The sequence below is a fragment of the Cricetulus griseus genome, assembly GCF_003668045.3.
Source record: "Cricetulus griseus strain 17A/GY chromosome 1 unlocalized genomic scaffold, alternate assembly CriGri-PICRH-1.0 chr1_1, whole genome shotgun sequence".
Lineage (NCBI taxonomy): Eukaryota > Metazoa > Chordata > Mammalia > Rodentia > Cricetidae > Cricetulus > Cricetulus griseus.
The window spans coordinates 241194498-241212166 of NW_023276807.1; the positions used below are offsets into that span (position 1 = coordinate 241194498).

At 39.8% G+C, this 17669-nt stretch overlaps 1 long non-coding RNA gene across 1 annotated transcript; it reads right to left on the minus strand.

Annotated features, from left to right (window-relative positions):
• Positions 1-11132: 11132 nt before the first annotated feature.
• Positions 11133-17338, minus strand: LOC103159228. The gene is made up of 2 exons (XR_003480890.2): positions 17285-17338; positions 11133-13606 (listed from the first exon to the last, which is right to left on the minus strand). It is a non-coding gene; the product is annotated as an uncharacterized LOC103159228 (long non-coding RNA).
• Positions 17339-17669: the final 331 nt, after the last annotated feature.

Genomic DNA, 17669 nt, shown 5'->3' on the forward strand with positions numbered 1-17669 from the left:
CCCATAATGAGCTGCAGAGACACTTGGATATGTCTATCAATTTCTCTTAGGTTGCTGGGTATTCCCTTCCATTGCTAGAAGGCAAAATCATCTTGTTATATTTATTAATTGCCTAGGCAGTGATTTAAGAATATATTCATGCCCTTTTCATTATTCCTGTGAAATGATACATGATTTTTAATATTGCTTCAGTGTAAGACAATTACCTTGTTACTTTGTTAACACAATTACTGGAATTAATATTCATTTCCTTTATTATTTAATCAATCATGAAAATGGACTTGGTGCTTGATCTAGTATGATAGTTTCCTTCAGGGCTATGTAATTTCAGTATGACATTCTCTTTTTTCTTTACAATGGCTTTGTGTAAATCAGTCATAAATGAATCTTCATCAAGAGGCATTCCCAGGGAAGTGAAAAATTTGAATTTTTCATAAATTTTAGTTGTATATGATAAAAGCACAAGCTAAATGAGTGCTGCTATCTTAGGCTTGGGTTGGAGGTTTAAAAAGAATCTAGTGCCCATGCTTTAGGGCTGAGCTTGGGTTCCTATGCAAATTTGAAAGAGTCCATCAATTAATCAAACTACAGATCTTTTTTACTTGCTCTTATAGACTGGTCTTAATAACAGGTGATTCATTAACTTCAACTTACATTCTTGCCTTGTTTTTCAAATCCAGCAGTCTGACACTAAGCATATCCACCAAAACCAGATTATAGACATCCCCCTGCCCACCAACTCCCATGGCTTGATAAAATTTGATTGGCAGCATATCCTTGCCATGGAGAAGGGTTTGCCCTGAGACACAAAGGAGAATGTTCTTTTTGATCCACTTTATTCATTCCTGGGTACTTGGTCTCTTTGAATATGTGGAATGTGTCTCTCCCTTTATATTTTTAAGAGACACAGTTGGCAAGTCCTTACTGGGATAATTACTTTTTCCATTTGAAGATGCTGAAGCTTCTGAAACTCAACAAGCTTTTGTAAATAAAAAAAATAAATGGTTCATAGAACCCAAGGTCCCTCTTATAAAAAGTGGAATTTCATCAACTCTGTTGATTTCTGCAAACACAAAGGCAGCTGAATCCCATCATCCAGTTGAATGAAAAAAAGATGAGAGAGAATGAAAGAAACAACTGAAATCAAGTTTCGTCCTTGGCTGGGTAACAGGGTCAATGAACAAGTTGTTTTGTTTCTAGGAAGCACCACTTAATTACCATGGAATACACTATAACATTTTTTAACCCTATCCTAAGTTAACCTAGGTTTTTTACAAGGACTTTAACCAAGATGTACCACATCTATACAGAAATTGTATTGTTTGCTTTAAAATGGGTACAAAGGCTGTTAAAGTTCCCATCAAGTGAGAGCTGTAATAAGATATTAAGGTATTCCTGGGTTTGAACCAACCAGGACTCCTGGTGCCATTTTCCTTGGCTAGCATCAGGTTTTTGTTGTTGGAAAAGAGAAACAAATGGAGGCCACCAAGGAAGAGTTTTGAATATGCCAGGTCTTTGTAGCTCTGCTCAAGCAACCTGGGAGTCTGGAGAAATTAGAAATTGAAGACGAGAAAATGTAATTACATCTCTGTGGGACTGTGAGACTTTTAGTTGAGATTTCCCATTTTAAATTCAAGCCTTCTATGAGGCAGGCATTTAAACATTCTCACTATAACAAATTGCAGCAGAACACTGTTCTTGTGAAAATTGTATCATTAGTTTTTTCTTCTTCAAGGAAAGGTTTTTCTTCAGTTGACTAGCAGACTGAAAGCATCCGTTAATGTCCATTTTCATGATGTCGCTAAAATTTTGAACAGTGTCTTTTATCACCAAGTTATTAATTATGGAAAGGCATTTAAATTTAAACTGTCAGTGATTCACTGACAATGTGTTAATAAATGTTGATATCATAGAAAAGTAAGATGATGCAGAGGCTTATTTTGGGAGGTAGGCGTGAAAGGGAGCACGATGCATAGTGTGTGATAATTATAGTGGTCAATCCAACTAGACAGCCACAGAGTCTCAAGCCCTGGCTCTCAGTAGGAAAGTACAGCGTCTGACTTTGGGTATGGCTTCAAATGTGTGCCCACCACAGTGATGTGGGGGTAGGGCACTGGGAGGTTTCTTTGAGGAATGTTCAGAGTCAGAAACTCAACAAGAGCTATTAACCTTCAAAATGACATTAACAATGGCACATAATTCAACCTTGCTTTGTGCTACTCACACACTAAAACACCTTAAAACAATTTACACGTGTCCATGGGTAAGAGAAGGAAGATAACAAAGGGAAAGAAAAATGAGATGTGGGTAGGAAAATTTTAAAGTGAGATTTAGAAATACACATGAAAGCTGGCAAGAAGAACTTATTATTCACAGCAAAGCCCTGAATGGAGACTTTACAAAGAGGCATGGAGCTACTTTGAAGGTTGAAGCCCACAGGCTAACAAATATGAAACCACCTAGAGGGACATGATGGCAGAGTTAATCACTTCACCCTGACTCAGTCCTCATCGTGGAACTCTTAGCAGGTTTTATAAGTGCAGCTAAACCTCAATAGGAACATTATGCAAGGATTTCAGAGCCTGTACTGAGGAAATGAATTTAGTCGAATAGATGGAAGTGAAGATTATTTTCAAAGTCATTTACAATGTCACATATGCAAACAAAAAAGACAGGAACAAAGAAATGTTGCCTAGCAAAATATATATTTACATATATATGTACTTATTTCCTTTAATAATTTACAATGGTTTCAGTTCTAGCAGTTTCTACATTGATAGAAGTTTTGGAAATAGAATTAGGCAAGGCTGGCCCAGGTGATAATGAAATTGGTAAAGACCTTTGCTTTCTTGTCTCCTTATTCTGATCACATACCATCTGTGTGGACTTTGTTTTCAAGTGTCCAGTGTGTACATGTGTCCAGGTTTTCTCTGGTTAACAGTTGTAGGGCTTGTCTTCCTGTCCTCCTTATATTTGAGTCTGTTTGGTTCACTCACTCACTCACTCTATTCTTTCACACATAAAAAGAAAAATACTTCTATATATCCTTCCTTTTTCCCTTTATGCTCATATGCACCAGCTCATACATATTCCCTCATCTCTTTTATTTCACAAATTCTATGCAATTGTTAAGCTGGATGCTTTGATATATTAATCCACTAATGATATTTTTGCATACTAATGGTATTCATTTTTTTCTAAAGAATTCCAGAAGATTGCCTTATTCTCTAATTATGATAAAATGTCAATCCTTGATTCAGTAGATAGTTTTGAGCAGAGAAAGGTGTATGCATAACTACCAGTCACACACAGTAGTTAATCTTGTCCCTAGGAATAGGCCAGTGAGGATACCTATTGGAATATAGATCTTGTTCTTTGACTTCTCCCACACTTGGTGTAGTCAATATTTATCAAGTGTTCTTCAGGATTAGTGGGGTATTGCTGATTCTGAGTCCTGATAAATTTAAGCTGTGTAGGTAGCTTGACCATGTTTATTAGTTTGAGAATTCAGGAGAAACTGATTAGAGAGCTTGAAGAAAAAAAAATAGAGAAACTACAATTATACAGGATCAGAGGAATAAGGTAGTATGGTGGAACAGTTTTAAAATCACTAGCTTAGATGAACTCTCCTAGTTTACCCAAATCCATTATTATTGGGTTTGTGCATCAGCAGGTGTGTCTGGGGTAGAGAACATCATGGGTGTCATACTCAGGAGTTGTCTACCTTGATTTTGAGCTAGGGTCTCTTGCTTGCCTGGAGTTCACCAAATAAGCTAGAATGCTGGCCAGCAGGGACTAGGAACTCACCTGTCTCTGTCCTCAGCTCTGGGATTACAGCTGCATGCTCCCACCCCTGGACTTTTGTGTGGATTCTGGGCCTTAAACTCAGGTCTTCATCCTTGGTGGACAATCACTTTGCTAGATAAGTTATTTACCAAGTGTTGGGTTTGCTATGCTTCCCCATTAGAAATAAACTTGGGACTCAATAGGTCAACCGCAATATTAATGCAAGCTATTCTATGACCATACTGACTGTATCTTTTGACATATCATCTCAAGTCTCTGGCTTGAATTTGTGCCAGAATCTCCAGAATTTAAGATCCTCCAATCTATTTAATGAATATTTTGTATTTTTGAGGGACAAAACACCTCGGAAGAAGAGGTTGATGTTCCTGTTGACCTGAGGAGAGATCCTTACACAGCCGAATGTAGATTGTGGTTTTAGGATAGGAGCTTCTTTGGCAGGTTTGCCTCACGTTTCTCTGTGTTCTGGTTGGGCTGAGTGCTCATCCTCTTGACATTTCTTTAATATTGGGGGTGGGGGGCAGATTTCTGATGTCTTGGATTCATCTTAACATCTTACTTTTTTTCCAGTTATTTCCTGTACTTCCTGTGTGTTTCTTAACCCTTAAAGCCATCTCTCATTCTCTGTGATGAGCCCAGAGGATGCTTTGTAGCAGAGTCTCTCCAAGACTCCAAGGCAACCTGATTTTCCTCCCACAGCATTCACAGCCTGTGCTTCTTCAAAACAATAGCTCTGGGAAAACCAACCTGTATAAGTACCCACCATCATAGTCTTAACTGCCCCCTCAGCAACTTTCTATTTTTCTCCAAGGCAGAGAAATAGTCTGTTGAATTTTCCTGTGGCACAGAGTGTATTGCCAGATACTCAAGTGAATCCACGATGCTCCAATTCTCACTTTGTGGGGGATAATTCCTGGATCCGGGGAGCTTGGCAAACCCCTCCAGTTTATATTTACTTGCTCGGGAACAGCCGCACAAAGCGAATCAAGGCTCAACAACAGCTCTGGGTTTCTCAGCGTTCCCTGAGGTAATTATGCAAAGTAAACTCTAATAAAGATCATGGGTTATACACATAAGAGCAGCTTAAATCCATGCTTCATTTAAGCTCATTGTGATGAGCGGATATTTGGCTGTTTGTTGCCTTTTCTCTGTGGGCTAAGAGATTGGCATTTATTTCAGGAGAACATAATTTGTTCAAGGGAAGACAGTTAAATGCTAAACAAAATTGCATTCTAAGGGATGACAAGGGAATTATGCCTTGGATCCATCCCCCTTCCCACCCACCCCCGGCCCCTACCATTTGTGTTTCTCAATGTCTAATTCTTCAGAGCTGAGAGGTGGGAAAGTTCTCACAAACGATGTGTCTGTGGTGAGAAACCATGCACTCTCTACCTGTGATGTATGGCTAGGGTTTCTCTGAGGTCACCCGGGATATGCCATAGCAATCTTAAAAGAAGTACAATTCAAACTTATCACACTGATGAAAAGATTAGGAAAGAACATAATTTGATGTAATTTGGCAATTTGATGGTCAGATCAACTGTATTGTTAAAGGACTTCAAAGGCTTATTCTTGAATGGCCATTGATAGTAGGCATTGTCCTCCCTAGTTCCTTTCGTTGTCAGGCAGTAATCACTTTGCATAAGGTTCAGTCCTGTCTGTGCTCTGGGTTCATGTTATGGAAGACAGGAAGGGCGTATCAGTAGCCATTCTTCTCTGTGCCAGCAGGTGGAGTTTGTGACCCCGCCACACAAACACGGAGTGAAAATTAGACTCAAAACTTCTGACATGCAGCAGAAAGGGCTTCAAGCTATGACATCTGATTGGCACCCTCTGTCCTAATCTCTCCCAGGTGTCAGGTAATGCCAGTTAAACTCTAGCTTTATTTACTTTCATACTCCAGAGGCAAGCTATGAATCAGAACTCATTATCATTTCTGATAACCAAACTCAGGTGCCTAGTTTTCTAAAAATAGGGGAGAGTGACTATGAAATGCTGTCTTTTGGATACCATACAGCCATTGATACAATGATCTCAAAGAAGCCAAGGTTGCTGTCCTTGGGCCTGCATAAGAGAGTCAGCCATGGGTGGGGAAGAGCTCATGGAACTCCAGCTGCTAAACGCTTGGCTAAGGACGGAGTCTGGGAGAGAGAGAGAGAGAGAGAGAGAGAGAGAGAGAGAGAGAGAGAGAGAGAGAGAGAGAGAGAGAGAGAGAGTCATTTGTGTACCCACAGGTGCATGCAGGAGCTTCCAGAGGATAGCCCCAAACCCACTGTCATGCATACAGCCCCATTTACACTGGGGGAGGGATCACAAAACAAAACAATAAGAATGAATGTGGGGAAGAATTTTATGGAGGAAGCTGACAGAGGTTGGAGGGAGATGTGAGATGGTGTGTGGGGGATGGTAACCAGAATACATTTTATACATGTCAAAGAACTATTTAGTATTAATGACGACTTGGAACTCTTACCACTCTGATTTAGTGACATATAGGAATCACTTTTAATGCATCTTTGGGGGGAATCACCCCATTCTATTTTTCAGTCCTTCCACGTATAGCTCAACCTTGCAATAGGGCTGTGCAGTTCCCTGGCTTCAGCAAGCAGATAGAGAAGAAGACAGAGAAAGATAATGGATTTTTAACTAAGTTGCCTGGAAGGAAGTGATCCCATCATTCTGCTTGGCAAGTATTGTGTACACATTACTTGACTTATAAGTCAAGACAACTAAGACATGTTGGCGTGCCATCTGCTTTCTTGGAAACAATGTAAATGGAGTCAGGATCTTTGGTGGACAGCCAGCCTTTCCCTGGCATGTTAGGAGACATGTAGAGGTGTATGTTTGCAAAAAGGTTTGGTATAATACATGGCAAAGGGTCCAGAAATAGTTTCACAGCTGTAAGCTTGGAAACAGAATATGTGCCTGAGTTCTGGAAAGCTTCGTATCCATTGACCCAAGTTTCAGATGCATTTGGGCAGTTTATATGACTGGGCTAGATTTGGTATTAAGTTTAACCTTCCAAGCTTGGTCCTGCCAAAAATCCTGCTTGTCATTTGATACCTGGTATCTAGAGTGCCAGATTACAGACTGTGACTTTATACCTGCTGGCTGGGATCCTCTCCAAAGCTGGTAGAGCCCCTGGAACCATCACACTGAGCAGGAACATGAGTACAGCCAGTTCCTTGAGGCTTGATGCCAGGAGTCTCTATTGATTTCTCTTTTTTTTTATAGTTGTAATTAGACCAATTTTAAATTAGAAACAAACTTCTTTTACATGTCAATCCCAGTTCCGTCTCTCTCTCCTCCTTCCCTACCCCCCCAGCACGTATGTATCCTAATCCCTTTCTTCCCCAGGGAGGGTGAGGCCTTCCATGGGGGATCTTTAGAGTCTGTTAAATCATTTGGAGCAGGGCCTAGACCCTCCTCCATGTGTCTAGGCTGAGAGAATATCCCTCTATGTGGAATGGGCTCCCAAAGTCCATTCGTACACTGGGGATAAATACTGATCTACTACCCAGATCCTTCATCCAGTGGCTGATGGAAGCTGAAGCAGACACCCACGGCTAAACACTGAGCTGAACTCTGGAATCCAGTTGCAGAGAAGGAGGAGTGATAAGTAAAGGGGTCAAGACCAGGCAGGAGAAACTCATAGAAACAGCTGACCTGAACAAGGGGGAGCTCCTAAACCCCAAACTGATAGGTGGGAAACTAGCATAGGACTGATCCAGACCCCCTGAACAAGGATGTTAGTTTGGAGGTCTAGGCAATCTATGGGGTCTCTATTGATTTCTGATTCAATATTACTTTTGATACTCCTCCATTTACTATGAGCTCTTAAATACTGATACACCTAGTTGATTTATTTACTGGGTGTCTCTAATACATGTTGAGAACAATCTGCTTCATATCTCCTACCAATTACCAGATTGCTGACTGCATCGTGTGTGTCAGATGGTCACCACTAAGATAGAGCTTCATTTTGTAGATTTTCTTTATCTCTCTGTTGGCTGCTCTAATCTAGCTTCAGCTTCATTAAGTGTCTAATTCTAGAAATTGCATGTGAAAGTAACTTGGTCATTTCCCACTTTAAGTCCTCCCTTTCTTTATGAATAATGCTTTACAAGTTCTTAGTCACCAATTCTCAGTACCCATACCTGGCCATAAACCCAGAGCCCTACTAATTCCCAAGTTCAATGGTGCCTTGCAAGCATTTATGTTCGCCAACTTTTGGTTCCTATCTTTCAGAAGTCCAGACAGATCCTTATAGTGATAGCCTGGGGACGAACTTCTTAAGTCATATAACTCAGCACAGAGAAGTAGCCCAGGCTTATCTGAGCAATGTAGCATGTCATAGGAACTCAACATCTCAGTATTCCCAATGTGACGATCATAGAATATAGATGAATCAAGTTCACTTAACCTTTTCACATACCTGAACTCCCAAGTTAGGTGGTATTAACAAGTGTAAGTGGCTGGAAGAATAATTTATATCTCTCCTATCTTGTGGAAAAGAAGGCAAAAGTGAGTGAACAATATAAATTATCACAGCCTCATTGCTATTAGGCAGTTAATTTGTAAACAAACAAAAATCGGAAGCTCTGAGGAATGTGTAAGCAAATTACCCATTAAAGAGTTATTTCTTCTTTTGATGGCTATGCAGCAAGGAAGGACTATTAGTTATTCAGGCATCTGTACTGGCCTGTCCTTGGAGTTCTGACAGGATGCACCCTCAGCTGCAGCCACTAAGAGCACCACCATATTCACTATGCTACTTTTTAAAAGGGTCCTGTCCACCTCCCATCCCTCTCTCTCTCTCCTCCATTCCCCTCTCTCTCTGCTTCTCTGCCTCTCTCTTTTTTTCTTCAATTTTTATTTGAATTAGAAACAAGATTGTTTTACATGTCAATCCCAGTTCCCTCTCCCTCCCCTCTTCCCCTGGACCCCACTAACATCCTATCTCTCCCATACCCTTTCTGTTCCCCAGGGAGGGTAAGGCTTTACATAGGGGTCTTCAGAGTCTGTCATATCCATTGGGATAGGGCCTAGGCCCACCCCCATGTGTCTAGGATTAGGGAGTATCCCTCTATGTGGAATGTGCTACCAAAGTCTATTCCTATGCTAGGAATAAGTACTGATCTACTACAAGAGGCCCCATAGATTTCCGAGGTCTCCTCATTGACACCCACGTTAATGGGGTCTGGATCAGTCCCATGCTGGTTTCCCTTGTTGAGGTCAGCTGTTTCTGTGGGTTTTATCAGCCTGGTCTGGACCCCTTTGCTCATCACTCCTCCTTCTCTGCAACTGGATTCCAGTTCAGTTCAGTGTTTAGCTGTGGCTGTCTGCTTCTACTTCCATCAGCTGCTGGATGAAGGCTATAGGATGGCATATAAGTTAGTCATCAATCTCATTATCAGGGGAGGGCATTTAAGGTAGCCTCTCCTCTGTTGTTTCGATTGTTAGTTGGTGTCATCTTTGTAGATCTCCAGATATTTGCCTAGTGTCTGATTTCTCTTTAGACCTATAATGGCTCCCTCTATTATGGTATCTCTTATCTTGCTCTCCTTATTCTTCCCCAAACTCAACCTTTCTCCCTCATGTCCTCCTCACCTTTCCTCCTTCTCTCCTTCTCATTCTTCTAGCTCCCTCTCCCCTTCCCTCATGCTCCCAATTTGCTCAGGACATGTTGTCCCTTTCCCCTTCTCTGGGGGACCTCCTTGTTTACTAGCTTCTCTGGCAGTGTGGATTGTAACGTGGCAATCCTTTGCTCTATGTCTTAAATCCATATATGAATGAGTACATACCATGTTTGTCTTTTTGTGACTGGGTTACCTCGCTCAGAATAGTTTCTTCTAGTTCAATCTATTTGCCTTCAAATTTCAAGATTCCATTTTTTTTTCTACTGAGTAGTACTCCATTGTGTAAATGTACCACATTTTCTCTATCCATTCTTTGGTTGAGGGGCATCTAGGCTGCTTCCAGTTTCTGGCTATTACAAATAATGCTACTATGAACATCGTTGAACAGATGTCCTTGTTGTATGAATGTGCTTCCTTTGGGTATATGCCTAAGAGTAGAATTGCCGGATTTTGTGATAGACTGATTTCCATTTTCCTGAGGCTCCACCATATTGATTTCCAAAGTGGCTGTAAGAGTTGGCATTCCCACCAGTAGTGGGCTCCCCAGCTCTCCTTCTGTCTCCTTCCCCCCCTCTCTCTTCTCAGTCATTCTTGTCACAGAAGCTGGTCTCCTTTCTTCTCTCCCCTCTTTTCCCATCCACTTTCCCCCAAGAAAAATGCCTCCACCCAAACTCTGTCACATGGTGCCTTTCTCAGGAGTGCTGCTTTTTAAAATTACAACAGGAACACTACCTGAGAGCCATTCACCCTTTGGCTAGGGGCTCTGTTTTATTTTTCTCTCATGAAAAGCAGTATCACAGATGAAATTGGTTACTTAATAGGAATCAAGACTTTGCTATAGGTTTTAATACACTATGTATGATTGCGGGCCCTAGGTAAATTCTTTGGCATCTGGATCTGAGTTAATTCAATACTAAGTAAATAAGCAAAAATGTTAAAAGTATCAATGACGCCAAAAGAGTAGCACTAGGTGACAAGGTTTCCTCACAATCTTTAGGAATCTTCTTTATCAATGAGGAGGTCTCCCTGGCTACAACACTGAGAACTCCTAAGTGATTCTTAACAGTTGTACTCTGAAGCACATTGAATGCTGCCTTCTCATGCCTTATATCCTGCTATTGAATACTCAGAATTTCTATGGATTCATCTAGAATTATGTTCTCCTTTCTACCACAGTGTTCACCACTCCACAGGCTCTTTTATGCTTTTCAAGGGATGGGGGGTATTTTTACTTTGTAATTTCCCTTTAAAAGTATCTTGTGGGTGTATGTGTGTATGTATATGTGTATTTATGTAGGTGACTATGGGCATATGTGTATAGTGTAGCTCATGTGTACAGATTAAAGGCAACTTCAGGTGTTATTACTTGCCTCCCACCATGATTTAGACAAGGTCTCTTTCTCTACGTCACTACAATCTGTGTCAGGTTTGCTGGCTTGTGAACTTCCAGAGATTCTCCTGTCTCCACTTTGTATCTTGCCATTGAGTGATGGGAATACAGACATTTGCTACAATGTCCATATTTCTGTGGATTTTGGAAACTTGAACTCAGGTCTTCCTGTGCAAAGCGAGGGCTTTGTTCAGTGAGCCACTTCCCTGTTCCTAATTTCTGTTTGTTTTTTACTAAAGTGGATGCTTCATTGAACTCTGCTTTATAATGTCTATCGATATCATTAAACACAAAAGAAGTAAGAGAGCTAATATTTATTGAGCAGCTGCTTTCTTCCAGGTAGTATACTTGTGTATTATTTCAATTAATATTAGCCATTTGAAGAAACCAGTACCTCAGCTATATGCATGAATGAACCAATAGTCTATAAATTGATGTTATTTAGTCGATGAAGTCATAGGTAAAAGACAATCTCTAATGTTCATTTCTGGAACTTTTCTCTCTTCAGACTTTGTCCCCCAAATTTTAAAAGAACTCAAGGCAATATCATGCCTGTACTTGCTAAAAGGAATTGAGCAATAAATACTGTCAATGTAGTGAACAAAAATTCATTTTGAAACTAGGGCACAAGGCTATAAGCCTTTCCTTGTTTCCTTGAACAAAACACCCACTGATTTCAAGGACATTTTTGTGCCTATAAAATTTGTTAAGTAACCTGCTAACTCCTTGATTCCAAGTTACCGCCCTCTTTACAGAACAAAGCAAACTTTTCACATTCTGACAGTACAATAGATAAAGATAGGTATTGATTTTTCTGTTTAAGATGGTCATGTTTTAGCAGTACATAGGAATGCATGTTGTGATTTACATTTGAAAGCAACTAAGGACTAGAAACACAAATATTTTTCCTGTGAGAGAACTACCAATGCTGATATTTCCATCTGTCATAAAAAGGTGTAGGCATACTTAGAATAATGTAAATTCTAAATACTTAGCTCCATAATATATAGAGATACAAAATATGTCTGCCACATATAAAGATGTATGGGTATTTACAACTATACAAATTTTAAAGATTAAACACAATATAAATAAACAGTATCCATGTGCTATACATTAAATTATAGTCCCACATTTTTACTATCTCATACATAGTCTATGTATCACTTACACTTAAGATGACAGGGAGCTAGGGCGTAGTAACACTACACAGCAGAGCCACTGTCATCATAATATATAAAAAGCAGCAAGAGATAAGTGCTCTTATTATTGACTGAAGTAAAGCAGAGTGACCCTGTGCTTCAGATCTTATTGACTTAACTACTTCATTGCATATGGACAGTGTCAGAAGGCCCTCACGGAACAATCATTTGCCTTGAGAATGTTGTTTCCTTCTAAGACATGCCTCCAACCTTATCAGAGTGTCAGAGCAGGAGTCCTGGCAGTCGCATTTGTTGTCTGGCAGGAAACCCATCTGTAAGCCAGTGATAGGGGGATCTGGCATCTGTGGAATGTGATTTTATTTTACGGAAAATAAAGAAGCTGTATCCTTGGAAATGACAAGTGCTGAATTTGTCTGATAGGGAACTGCGACTGTTGTGCCTTTCCTCTTAATCAGCGTCTACCAGAACCAAGCAAGGGCCTGTTTCCTATAATTTAGCTAAAGAGAACTGGGGATCTGAACTGGGATCACAAACACATTTAAACCAGGGATTCTTAACCTTTTGCTCCTTTATGCTGCCTGTTGGCAGTTGGAGCTGTGGAGGCTTTCTCAGCATGTTTTTAAATGCTTGCAAATGGGACATCTAAGTTATAGGGAAACCACTATATTGAAATACAATTATGATGCATAAAAAATAAAGTTATAGTAAGTAAATCTAAGTATTCATTGATTAATTGGGCACTGGTGTGTGTGTGAAATACCACTTTGAGGTCTGCATGAATACTAGTACTTAAAATGAGTGATTTCTCCTAGACAAACTCCTACATAATTAACACTTCTGTCATTTGTTGCCTAAATTTACTATTGAAAGGACTTCTAATTTGTCCCAGATAGATACATAATTTTTGCATTCTTCAGCTCAAACTCAAAATTCCCATCTATAGATTCTTTGGGACATTTGTGCATACACAGTTATGGCAATCTGCTTCCGAATTGCCCTCTTGACTGGGGTAGCCAATGCATTTGGACACTTGAAGATACAGAAAAGAACACATTAGCAGAATCCATAAGGTAAAGGTAGAGTCTGCACACTTATTAACTTCTGTGAGAGATTCTTTGCACTCTAATATTGACTGCATAAAGAAATACTTAATTTCACTTCAATATTCTGTTTGTTGCACTCCAGTTTCTTTATAATTTGAAGTATAAAAATTGCTCCACAATTCCAATTAAAACGTTCTTGCTGTTTCCGAACTTCTCCAGCTATTTATCTGCACTCTGGCTGGCAGAAGCATCTGAATCATTTTATCAATAGTTGGCAATCATAGTCTCAGAGTGAAGATTTGAGAGATGGTATTTCTTGAGTGAGAGGTTGGAGTCTGTTGTTTAGACATTTGGCACTGAAGGAAAAGAGCTGCATGACTATAGCGTTGGAATTCCAGAGGGAGATGGATGCACATTCATGGACAGGGAGAGAAGCAATGGAGGGAGAAATGCTGAAGTTCCAAGTACAGAAATGATGAAAGTTGAAACACATGCTGAGAGCAGGCATAGCAGTCATCTGGAGCAGTCCATATTGCCTGTGAGGTTTATACAGTACCTGCCATATAGCTATGTAAAAAAGACATACAAATGCTTACTGGAAATAAATCATAAATCTCTCTTTAAACAGTTCTTTGATAGCCATGTAATTTTACAATTTATGAAAAGACACCAATAGGATTCGCTGAAGGAGGCAGAGGCAGGAAGATCATGAGTTCGAGGCCAGCCTGGGCTACACATTTTCAAAATTGGAAGAAATGGAGAAAAAGACAACCAAAAAATGCGAGAAGAAATGGAAGAAAAGACAAACAAAAATGGAAGGAATGGAGGAAAAAATGTAAGTAATGTTGAAGACAAATGAGACGAATGTTTATGTTTACACAAAGGATTCAATTTTGTCTCATCATTTGGTACTGTGAGCATCTTCCACCTTTATGAGAGGAGGTCCATATTTTGCTCATGTGGTTGTCACTAGTAAGAAGAATGTTGGTTAGTGCAAAACAGCAGAGGTACACTTAGGGTCCACTTCCAAAATTGTTGAAAATTATATCTCAACCCCAAGCCAAAATTTACTTAGTGGTTTAAAAAGAGGTTGAAGGCAATAATTCAAGTTGCAATTTTAAAAATCAAACATTCAAATGTATACTAATTCAGAAGGAATGGTGGCAGGAAAATATTAAAAAAACTTTGTTTGCTATCATAAAAATATTAAGAAGCTTTCTTTGATATAATTAAGCCATTGTTTTATAGGAGCAGAAATTATTGTATGTACATTAATTTATAGCCTGTCATAGGTTTGGTCTGAACCAAAGCATTTTTGGTTTTGTCAGCATCCAGTTCAGAATCAAGACTTTTGTGTAACTGCATGGGGTAGGGAAAACCTCCAGAAACACCTTGGACCCATTCTGTATTTGATTTTGATTGTCATATGCTCACTAAACTTTTACTGTTACCATGTTTGTTTTTCCAAGCCATACATTCAGCTATACAACCCACAGTTTACAAAGCTGAGATCTATATAGATGTGTATGTGAGTGTGTGTGTGTGTGTGTGTGTGTGAGAGAGAGAGAGAGAGAGAGAGAGAGAGAGAGAGAGAGAGAGAGAGAGACAGAGACAGAGACAGAGACAGAGAGAGACAGAGAGAGAGCTCTAATGTACTGTTGCTCAGTCACTAATGCCTGGGTATTAGACTTGTGCCTGAGGATCCTAGTTTGGATTTCTTTGGATTATACACTTTCTCACAGGGCCATGAGTTTGTTGGATATTCTTGCAGTCATCAGACCACACACCCTTTGCTCAGGACGCAGGAAGCTCTTGGTCAAGCCCAGGGGTTATAATGCTCCTTTTCTAGCACCATCTCATAGTTGTGTGTATATGTGTGAGCCTGAGGTTTAGCCAAAGGATTGTGCTTTGGAAGAGTGTGGAAGTGACTCATGAGTCCAGTGTCTAGAAGTGTGAACCTAATGGCTTTTGGGGCTCAGGCTGGAGTTGCATTGAGACAAAAGTTGGAAAAAGGTTAAGAGCTGGGTCCTTGGGTCTTCTGATACTCTTTTTCCTGCTATATTATGCAACTTGGAGGAGTCTGAGTTTCCTCAGTTTGAACTGGATCTGTGGAGTCATCATGAATGTGTAATTATTAAGGTAGGAGGGTAGAGTATATTTAGTAGTTTGTTATCTGTTTCAATGACTGCAAATCATATAAAATGTGAAAAATGAATCTTGATTTTTCTCTATTGCCCCACAAATGGAGGCTTGACTTTTGCCCTCTGTGAAAGATAAAACATTTGAAGAGAGAATTTATGCTTGATTGCCGCTTTGCTCTCAGCATTTCAGGGATGACCCTTTTGTTTTGAGCAAGGTACAGGTTAGAGAAGGGTGAGAGAGGAAATCAGCCATGATGGGGACTTCCGTGGGGTACTAGCATGGAAAGCAGTAGAGGGATAGGAAGAAACAGCGAAGGTAGCAGACAGGAGGTATGATAGACTGACTTAGTGTCATCCCCAATCAGGGACTGGTAGCACAATGCAGTTAACGTGACTCACTCATTAATCCATCTGTATTGAGAACCTATGCTTGCTGTGACAGCTATAGTTGTAGTGCAAGGGTAGAGCAGTGCATACAACTGATCAAGCTTTGTTCTCCTGAACTTAGTTTGTCTTTCTCAGAATCATTAGAAGCAATACAGCTTTTCTCATGTGATACAGAACATGGCTAGAAGTCAAGACATATGAACCATTTCCTAAGTAAATAACCTTTATTTGAATGTTATATTCTGAAAAATGTCATAAGTGACTAAACCATGTTTTGCAATGTATGGGTGCAGTCACTATTTATGGTCTGTTTTGAAAATCTTTCACCCCAAGTTGTCTTTAAGCATCTTATTTGGATTGCCTCAGAAACAAATTAAAGAAAATCCTCCTACAAAGTTTCCACTATTGGCTTCATGACTAACACTCACCTCCAATTGTAGCTAAGGGCTTGAATGTAGCTGCATCATAGGGTGTTTGTTTCTGTATAAAAAGGCATGACTATAACTGGCCTGTTTTTTCTCTTTAGTATTATAACTCACATTCTATTTTTTTTAATTTTATATGATCTAATGCAAAAGGTATATGTGAGACAATCTGTAACAATTTAATTACAGAGCTTTACCAAAACAATTTTTTCAGGAAAATACCATGGGCACTTCTAGCTGAAAATACAAGCTTATTAGGAATTGTATGATCCTGAAATAGGGCTCAGCTTCAAGAACTTACTTGAAATACACAATATAGTATAATTAATCTTCCTTTTTTTCAGATTAGTTCTGTAATAGATCTTGATATTTAGTTTCAAGAAATGTAAAATGCGTATGAGGGCATCCTAAATCACTGCAAAGAGAGAAGGAAACGATTATAAATACATGTGTATTTAACCAGCGGCCTGATACATGTGAAGCATCACTACTCCTGACCGCAGTAAATCAGCAGGTGTTCTCTTCCCCCTCTCACAAAAGAGGACCCTGTGCTCAGGATCATTCCTCAGCCCAGTGTTGCCCCAGCTGGAAGGCAAAGCTTATCAGGTTACCAAGTCCTAAACTCTCTCCCTCTGCCCAGTGTAGATCTCCAACAACACTGAAATCTTTGGCCAATATTTCATCAATACTCATTTAAAAACAGAACTTTTAAGCTGGGTATGTTGATGCATATCATTAATCTTTGCCCTTGGGAGGCAGAGGCTGGTAGATCTCTGAGTTCAAGGCCAGCCTGGTCTACAAAGAGAGTTCCACAACTATACAGAAAAATCCCATATTGAAAAACCATAACAAACAAAACTCAGACCTTTTGTTTTGCCTTGGCTAGGTGGCTGGTGTTCTGTAATTGCAGTTCTACCCCCACTATAACACTTGAAGGGGGAAATGTTATTCACACTTTTAATTACCCCCTTTATGGAAAGGAGAGAATAGGAGCACCTGGGCCTAAGTGAGTTTTACAAGCTTTCATGTAAAAGCTCTTGAATTCAGACAACTGTCCTAACAGAGCAGCAGCAGAACTCTGTTATGATAAATCTTTCCGCCAAAAGCCGCCTGAGCCCCACCGCCACGTGTGGGCTATACACCAGCCGCCTGCTGAGTTAGGGCCCAAATAAATACAGAGAGACTTGTATTAGGTACAATGTTGCTTGGCCAATGACTAGGATTCTCATCTGTTAGCTCAGTCTCAATTATCATATATCTATATATTTTATAAGACTTATCTTATCGGATACCTTATTGGCGTCCCTCCTTGCTGGTGAATCACATCCTGCCACTGGAGCAGGAACAGAAAAAGAGAGCGACACTTCCTTTTTCCTCCTCTTAAATATGAGTCTCCTTGCTATGTCACTTCCTGACTGGAACACCACTTCTCTACTACATTTCCCAGAATCCTCTTTGACTCCTAGTCCAGCCTAACTTGCTGTCTCATTGTGAGACAGTACTTTATTTAACAAGCAAGTACTTTATTTAACAATCAATAAGATAAACATATATAGAAGTATTTCCCCCATCATCTCCTCTTTTCTGTCTAAATAAAAAGAAGGGTAACTTATCTTTTATAATAACTGAAGAAAACTATAACCATAACTATCTGTCATCAACTCCATCAAAGACCAC